This window comes from Protopterus annectens, chromosome 8.part0, assembly GCF_019279795.1.
Source record: "Protopterus annectens isolate FY-2018-M chromosome 8.part0, PAN1.0, whole genome shotgun sequence".
Taxonomy (NCBI): domain Eukaryota; kingdom Metazoa; phylum Chordata; order Ceratodontiformes; family Protopteridae; genus Protopterus; species Protopterus annectens.
The window spans coordinates 1,195,806,805-1,195,817,043 of record NC_056741.1 but is presented as its reverse complement, the minus strand read 5'-3'; positions in this window follow the sequence as shown (position 1 = coordinate 1,195,817,043).

The window sequence follows — 10,239 nt, the reverse complement described above, 5'->3', positions numbered from 1 at the left end:
ATACAGCATCTGAAGTGTTCATATCTGAGTATAACATGAACCATAGCAATCACACATTCTGCCACTCCCAAACAATATGAACATAACATATGAACAGTATATGCCAATACACTATTACAAATATATTCTATGGACATGAGCCAAATAGGGTTAGTCACCAACACAACTACAATGACTGCAAATATCCATGACAGAAATACACAGACATCTTTCATTTAGCAAAACTTTATTACATTCCGATGTATTGCCAAAAGGATTCAAGGACTAACATTACCTGCATGCTATACAGGAAGCAATTAACAGTGCCTTAATGAATCAGCCTGCCATTACCACATGTTACTTATCTCTAACTATAAAAGGATGTCTTGTCACACATTCAAACCATCTGTATATACCTGCAGAACAGTACAAAATACCCAACAGAAGTAATTGATAACACTTCCTTGAGCTGGTCAAACATCCTGGCCAGACTGAAACATATGCAGAAGTATTAGGTACAGACAAACCCTGCACAAGTAGCAATGTTCAGAAATATAACAGCAGTACTCACATTTAGACCAAATCTTCTAGGCATTACACACAATATATTTGTGTTTGTCTCCATACAGCTATTGCAATAGATTTCAGACAACACTTCCAGGCTGTCTTCCTCACAAGTTAGCCAAAGGGACAACGCCCAAGTGGAGTACTCAGTTATACTCCACTGTTGCCATGGTATTGGCTAATGGAGTAGCTGCACAGCTGATGTGCATGTAATTAACTACTTTGGAACACCAATTAGTGATCAGGATAGCACATGTTACTGATCTCTAACTATAAAAGGATGTCTTGTCACACATTCAAACCATCTGTATATACCTGCAGAACAGTACAAAATACCCAACAGAAGATTGAAACACAAACCGAAAAAGATTAAAATACCAGTCAATAACACTTCCAAATTACCAAGAAGGTATGTATAACATTTAGTATGTCTGTGTATGTAGTACCTGTTCTTTAATACTTACAGTGTAATCAATGCATATAGTGGAAATAGCTATCTTGTAGTGATGTATTGTTGAGCAGTTGTAATGCTTGTAGTATTCTATCTGTGTACTGTTGTAGGTCACAAGGCAAACTCCTCATACACCACAAGGGATGATATATTTGGGCTTGGAATTCATTAATAATTTTCCGGCCACTGTCAGTGTCAGGGTTGGTCCAACAAGTATGTGCTATAACAGGAGATAGTATACGTTGATATATTGTAACAGTAGACATATGTATGGGTGTATTAGTGAAATGAACATGTCAAAGGTGGGCTTACTGTGCAAATATGATTTGCATTGTGGGATATTGTGCCAATAACTGTGTAATATACAGTATTCTAGGCAGATCTGTATTCCATTTTACATAGCATTTCTGTTATGTTATGCAAACATTAGTTATGTCTTTTGGCAATTACAATACTCAATAACAGGTTATGTATGAATTGTATTCATCTGACAGTTTAGCAGCATGATAGCAAAGAAAATTGGAAGAGCTAGGTAACTATCCATGCACATAAGACATGTAATATCCACCTCTCTATTATCGTTTGCAAGCAATAACAGCTGTGCATGTGTACATGTTATGCAAATGTGTAGTGATCCTTGTTACAGGGCTGGGCCAAATGACTATGTGCACACCTACATAGAGTGAATATTGAGAGTGGAGACACACTGGTTGAACTTTCAGGTTTGTGTAGCCTAACTGCTCATTGCCAACCTAACATCTGCTTGCAAATACTGTATGTAAGGTTGTGCACAGTACTGGTAATGAAACAAGTTGCATATCATCTTTAACTCCAGTGTAACATCTGCAGTAGGAGTGCAAGATGAAGGAGACTGCTGCCCATGTGTAATAGCTGCTTCATAGGTGATGGCTTACACTATCTGATTATATCCTGATCATTTTGATAGTGGCAGCAGAGTCTATTGATACTTGACTCTGTTTGGGGAGTGGGTGTCCGTGCCCAACAGAGCTCATGGTTCTGGTGGATATGTGTGTATATACCCAGAAAAGGATAAAGACCTGTTGACACACGCATCATCTGTAATCAACTATCAGGATGTGATGTGCTCCTCAGATGAGGATTGGTGCTAAAGGTAGCTACTATGTTTCTGTAATAGCCAGTGTTGTCATGTTCATAACACAAATATTTACTTGTGAGCATCACTGTCTAAAACATTTTCATAAGCAATAAGTAAACTAAATACAGTACTTGGTACTTGTAGTACTGAATGCTCATACAGGCATGTCCACTAATCAACTACTGGTGTTTACTAATGTCAGCTTTGTGCATGTGGCCATCCTGGGGGAATGTAATCTCTATGCCATGTACACTGCCAAACCCACCTAACACCACACCCCACACATTGTCTGGGATGCAGCTACAGAGGTAAGCTGGAAGGCAGTCCAGTCTACAGCCATGACTGGAATGGACAGTCATGAGGTGTAGGTTAACACATGCATCTCATCACCACAACCAACACATACCCTTACCAGAACACAGTAAGGACACCCACACATACCACCAGAAATCACACACATTCACAGAGGCTTCTAAGTATCTGGTCCAGCAAGAGACCTCCCAAGCTGGAATAGACAGACATCAAAATACACAAACTGTAGGACATAGTTTGCCAAATTGTGCCACACCTCAGAACACGTGGTCAGAAACATGCCCAACAGTACTCATTTGTGAATGCAAACTCTAGCACTATGTTACACACCAAGCTATATGAGGGCAAACATACTGTCAGCTGCCTGTCTGCCATGATTAGCCACATACCCATACACTCAGACCACCTTTTGAACTATACACATGGCTCTGGCATATTCCATGTTGTTGTGCAGGACCTGTGATGCAGTAGCCTGGACTGCATGGAAACACACATGTAGGAACTGTCAGGTCTTGTAACCCATGCAGGTATGTCCCAAGACCTGGGTAGCATTCTGCCATTGGCCAGAATGATACTGCAGTACAGGGACAAAAGTATTGCATTCCACAATTGTCTAATGTACTGTTATAATTCAAAGGGTATCCAGTATCTCTCTGCCTGGGATAACATGGTTGACAGACCATGATGCTTTGTCAGACAGGGCCTGCACCTGTCACCCCTGGGAATCTGGATAATGGCTAGGGCTCATTCTTCCCCTATAGTGCCTTCATCATGCAAAGTTCAAGTGAAAGTCCACTGCTGTAACAGGGACAGCCAAGCAATAAACTGCGGGTCTAGCTACTCAATGATACATTTCAGAAACTCAATACGGATTCACTTACGTCAATCCTTAACATGGAGAACATATCTGTGCAGTGACTGAGATATGGTTCAATGCTCCAGAGAGCACCCCTGCATGACCATGTTATAACACATACCTCACCTCTTGCCCATTATCCTTTATTGGAACATACAGGCCACAGGTGTCCATATTCTTGAAGGATATGTACACCCCCACGCTAGTTGCACTGACATAACTTCAGATGCATTATGCTGAACAACTACCTTTGTGCCAAAGTGGAATCCAAATTGCACCTTAAGACAAATCACCCACCATGCCTCAGAATTCCCAACTGTCATATTGTGCTGTAATGGAGAATAGTAGGTTTGAGACAGAAAACCTTAATAATGGCTACTCTCAACTATCCCATTATGAACTGAGAAGACTCCTCATGTACCAACACCTGTGCTCAATTAATGTTGGATTTCATTAATCCCAATGACTTGGATCACCATAGTCACACAAACAGGGCCTAACAGTATGCTACACATAGTCAGTCTCCCAACCCAATGTTATGCTTCTTAAGTGCGAAGTGGTGACTGTCATGGTACCCATGCAGATGGACAATGCATGTGCAAATTCTGAATCCTACACAAATGCACTTTAAGCACTCACATAAGTGCAGTGATTGTGCCATTGAAACAGAACCAAGATTCAACCAAACACACACAGGAAGGCAAACTGGTGGTACCCTGCCTTAAACTGTACCACAGAAGGTAATTGTTGCAAGAGTAAACACACATGAGTGGAGGTGATCCCTGGTCAGCCTCAATAAGATGCAGATACACCATGTGAAACCACACAAAGCTACTGTGAAACTAATCAGCCACATATTATGAGGCCAACCACAGAGCATTCTATAGCTGTGTCATGAATCGTAATGGCAACAACATGACCTGACGTGCTTCACAGCACTATGGCATGAGAAGTACTGCACCTACAGAAATAGCACTTGTTCATCCAGATAGGGTCTTGGATAACCTAAACCCACTCTTACCTCCCCCCCAACAGGTACACATATTTATATATCCATGTACACTACAGAGCCCCTGTAATAACAACTATGGAGGTATAAGCTGCACCCTCTAAAGCCATACATACAGCTTGCATGGGACCTGTCAACATCCCAGGGTGTATTTTCCACAAATGTCAGAACAATTTGCTCTCCACATACACATCATGTTCAATCATAGCTTCATGTCAGGCTGTGTACACACTGAATGGTGCACAGCAACAGTTATCACACCCCACAAAGGGGGAGACACCACTGATAATGGGAAATAGTGCACTACTACCCTGCTGAGTCTGGTCTGTAAGGCCATGAACCTTGATCAACTTATTTGATGTAGTCAGTACAGATGTAGATGACAGTAAGGTTGATTCACACAGCATATCATGACCTTTCCAGGTCTTAGGACACCATCACCCATACCGTGTTCCAGCTACACTCAGTAAACTAGGTGTATATTCCTATGTCACAGGATTGGTTGGCAACTGGACTGCTGGCAAAACCAGCACTACAAGGTGTCTGACTAATACACGCACATCAAACCAGTGCCAGCTGCAGTAATACAGGGTTCATTCCTGGTACTCCCCCTCTTTGTTATCTATACCACACAGACTAACACAAAAGGCATCTGCCTATTGAAGTTTGCAAATGACTATGAACTAGGAGCAATAGTTGACTCAGTGAGTGCTGCGGGCAACATACAGAAGGGCCTTTGTGGGTCAGATGTGTGGTGTGTGATGTATGGCCACAATTTCACAGCTAAGTATTGCATTGTCATCCCCTATGTTAAAAATCCTGTACCCATAAACTACCACCTAGGCAGCGGTCAACATAATGGAAACTGTGTGTGTATGGGATGCAGCTGGACAGTAGTCTTTCCTTTGATAGTCACTTCCCCACACCAGTCAGGTAGTCATAAGTGGCACCCCTAATCATGACAGGGTGCCATCCATGAATGTAGAGATCATTGCTCAGTCATACTCAACACTGAAGTGACCCATAATAGATCACATATTTCCTTTAAGGGTTATTGGCCATGTTCAGATGGCCTACACCAGCCTTCCCAAACCCTAGCTCCACTATGTAGCATGATGCCTACCCTGAATAAAGTAATGTCCAACCCAGAGATGTTGGACATGCTACACTTACATAGGTTCATGGGTTCATACTAGGCTATCTGCCCTAGGGCATTTACAAGCCTAGCCAGAGTGTGTTTGGCTTTCGCCACCCTTTGAATTGAGTTTACTGTGCCCTTTTTAAGGTTAGTTTACTGTGCCTCTGTCTAGTAGTGACACAGAAGTAATCCCCGGGGTAAATCTACGATCTCCCATCCACTCGTCAAGATTCCTTTTGAAGAGAGTCAGTGAGGGGCTCTGCCTAACATGTACGGGAATTTATTCCAGAGCGAAGGGAGCCTCTGATTTATGAATCTGTCCCTCCAGCATGTCCTATTTATTTCTGTTCTGAGGTTCAAGTCCCTCGAGTGCGTACCTCTAAGGGATTTGGATTTTCTGAGGTGGAGCATGTCCATTAATTCTGGGTTGGACATAGCTTTATATGTCAGGCATAGATCGCCTCTAAGTAGGCGGTATGCAACTGAGTAGAGCTGAAGTTTCTTTAACCGAGCAGCATATGGCATCTGTTTGAATCCCTTGATCCTCTTTGTGAGGTACTTTTGGGGTCTTTCTAGTTGCTGCAGGTGTCGGGTAAGGTACATCCCAAATGGGGCATTGTATTCTATTATGGGCCTGATGCGGGATGAATAAAGGGGCACGATGACTTTGATCTAAATGTGAAACCTTTCATGATAAGGTGGGCTATATAGAAGGGCTTTCTAACCACTTTGGCAATGTGGTTGTCGAAGGAGAGATTACTATCGACTTAGGTCCCTAATTACTTCCTCCGTACTTAATGGGTTTCCACCTATGTGGTAATTTGTGGGCACTTTGTTTTTGCCAAAGGGTATGACTATACATTTTTTGGCATTTAGCTTTAGGCCATGGCTCTGGCACGTTATCTGTCTCTGTGAGACTCTTTTGAAGGATGCTCATGTCAGCTGGAGAGTCGATTATGGCGCCCAGTTTGCAGTCATCTGTGAACTTGGTCAGCCACAGTCCTCCCGTGTTAGCCTGTACCTCAGAAAAATATATACCGAACATATCCTGATTCCAAATAAACACATACTTCATGGACATCCACCTTTCTAGTACAAGAATCATAACATGCCTGACAGATCCCTGTCCCATACACTTTACATACTCCTGCCATACTATGCATCCCTGTCCAGCAAAGCTGCACATTGCCCCTCTTTGAGACATGGTGTGATGACCGCATGGCAAATATATCATTAACCCTGTGGATCAGTTCTGTGGCACTGCTTGAACTGGCCACTGAAAGTTACCTGACTGTTGGCTACAGCTAGGTAACCTTTCAGCCTAGGCTCATAAATAACCCAGGGCATATAGCCTACTAGTTCACTATGACCAGACATGCTATAGTTGATATCCAACCCTGCAAATACCATCAAGCTAGCCATTGTCCCATGTGTTTCACATGTTCAACACATGAAATACATGGCAGGATGCTATACTGCTGTACAGTGCCATGTAGATGTATATGGCAAAACACATACATGTAAACTTTTCTGTGAGCATGTCTGCAGGGTCACAGGTCATGTCCCTTAAGGCTGTGTATGACTATATATGTGACATATACACAGCATTAAGGTCTCTTGCATTAATGTGAGCACATCCAGGCATGTGGTGATAGGTAAAGACACCAGTACAGGTAAACAGACATGCCCACATCAAGACAACATCCACATGGAGTATGAGCAATGTCATCACTTGACACACACATATATGGTGATAACATCAAATCATCAGTAAGTGTCAAATGCGTGTGAGTTAAACATGTCAGTGGTGTTAGTGTCATGCAGATTTGCAAAGTCATATTTGTAATCATAATAAATGTGATACACATGTATGTGCAGCTGTACTTCTGTACTTCTCTGTGAGTTACTGTGTCCTGTCTCCATCATTATGTCTTCCAGGTATGCCACGTGCCAAGTTGCCACCATACACCTGCTTGGAGGATGAGGTCCTCATTCCATACCTCCTTGACAACCATGAAACACTCTTCAGCCATGTGCCACAGGATGCACAGCAGCGGGATGCCCAGTGGGAGGAACTTTGCAGGAAGGTAAATGATCTTAGCGGCCACAATCACACCTATCAGCAGGTGCGCCGACACTGCACTGACCTCATTAGATGGGCGAAACTGTGTGCAAATGCAACTGCCAGGGAACAAGCTGCAACAGGTGGGGTGCCACTCACCCAGCCCCCACTCACACACACAGAGGAGCTACTGGCCAACCTGGGGACACCTGCAAAACTCCATCCACAAGTTTTAGCTGGTATTGTGGAAGTAGGTGTCTCACAACCACTGAGCCAGGAGTTGCCTGGTAAGTCACTACTGCACATATAACACAACTATATTTCATATAGTTACATGTGTTACTGTACAATATTTAACGTAACATCATATGCAAGGCATGTATGCACACATGCCACATACTATAGTTTGCTATTCTATGTATACACAGATGTACATACTCCATAGTCTATTGTACTGGCTTATGTGCTAACATGCACAGTGCACCCTGTAGCTATCACACAGATATGAATAATGATCTTACTGCTGTGACACTACTATTTAGGTACCTCTGGCATGTCACAGTGACAGCAGCCTGTTGCAGGTGAGATTGTTATTATTTATCAGGCTTGATAATGCACATATCATATTAATTGCATGCTATCTGCCATGTGGCCATTTAACACATGTACACATAATGTATGGTGGTCCTGTTAATATAAACAGGTCAGACCTGCGATGCATCACAGTGGTTACCAATGTGGAATAATTGAAGACTATATGAAACACCTACACTAAACCTTACAAACTGTCATTGCCAGATGTGTGGACAGCTGTAAATACAATGATGGAGGTGTGGTTCACTGTAGGGACATGTACTACAGATCAGCATTACACGTGTGGGGAATACAAACCGTACTATACAGAGAGCATATGTGTGCACACACTCTAAATGTTTTGGAGCTGGAGTATGATCAGCCCACAGGATTCACCCTTGTGGATTATACCCTTGCTATGAATGTCACACAATGTCATGTGCTATCTGACATGTCCATGACATTTTGTGTGCTGACTGCAACACTGGTTAACTATCCTGCAAAACATGATATCTCACATCCCAAACATCCCACCCTTTGTCTGCATAACCCTGTCCTCAGTGGAGCATATAACATCTACGGGTGTATGTCATATGGGACAACACTGACATGTGAAATAGATGCCCATCACAACCATTGGACAAAACATGTTTACACATGGCCATGGAGGATGGCCAGAGACACAAAGCAACACACACAGTAGAAGGGATGTACATGTGTGTACACCCTGTTGTACATTGGCTCAACACAATGCAACTATGGCCTTTGTGTAATGGTGATATTGCAGATGTGACACACTAAACATCATACAGGCCTGTGCACAGCTTGTGTAGGCATGACATCAAACCACCACATAATGTCTTGAACATCTTGAGTGTGTCATGACATGAAAGCTTTAACCTATACAGTATCCAAATACATACATGTATTGCACAACATACACATACAACCACATCAGGCCACAGATACAGTACATTCACCTTGCTGGTGTCAGACATCACTGTCATGCTTGCTCCTCATGTGTGTGAGGTACACAGATGGCATGTGGGACATGGAGTACTGCTAAGTTAGCCATGTCTGGGCATAGTTGCCAGGCATCAGCAATATGGTTGCAGGGTGTCATCTGTATACCATTCAGTGACCTGTGTCACACATTCCACGTTAGGGTTCAATGTGTATACACCTCAGTGACATGAGTCAGATTCCACATTAGATATGTATTGCAGGTGAACACAGTCATGGCTATGAACTGTGTCTGTAAATCACACTGTATAGCAATAGTGAAGCCACATGATGCCCTGCAATGGCTATGCACATCAGCTCAATGTGCAGCATGTCACTGTATATCTGTAGGGCAGACTGACAACATTGCGTCAGCTGAAGGTCCATGTTAGCATAACACGCCCCTGCATTGGGACACCATTACCTCAATGTATATTTGAAAGGACAACATTGTGTTAAACATGTATGCATGACATTCAGCACGTCAGCAGAAGACATGTCATACTACATATGATTGGCAAGGTCATATGCCACACATCAGGCTGGTGTACTGTTAACCTGTGCTGGTCTGTGGCACCATTGCAAAGTAGGGACAGCCATGTCAAACGTATGTACAGCCACATGCACATTGTCTGTAGACTCAGCTCAGGGGTAAGCAGAATAATGTTGAACAGACATGCACTGTTTTGGGGGAGATATGCAAGCTAAGGCTCAGGTAAACATAGTATTCACTCAACATACCCTTCTGCTCATGTCCTCCTCACACATAGGGGCAGTGGCCAACACAAAGTGTCAGTGGCAGATGTACACAGGTCAGTGATGGTCTGTTAAAATGTGGGTATGTTGCACAAAACATGGCAGTGCGGTGCAATGGTGCATAGTGCATGCATTGTGTTGCAGGTTTGGGGCATAACCTACTAACACAAATGATGCAACACAGGGATGTATGCTAACTACTACTATAATTGTGTAAGGTGCATGCCTTCTGCTATAACATTCATGCTGTTGTGAGAAACTCAGGGATGTATGATAACAACCACTATAATTGTCTAAGCTGAATGCCTTCTGCCATATCACATGCATGTTGCATGCCGTTGGGTGCCATATCATGTGTTTCTGTCTGTGTCTCTGTCTCTGTGTGTGTCTGTGTGTCTGTCTGTGTGTCTGTACTGTGCT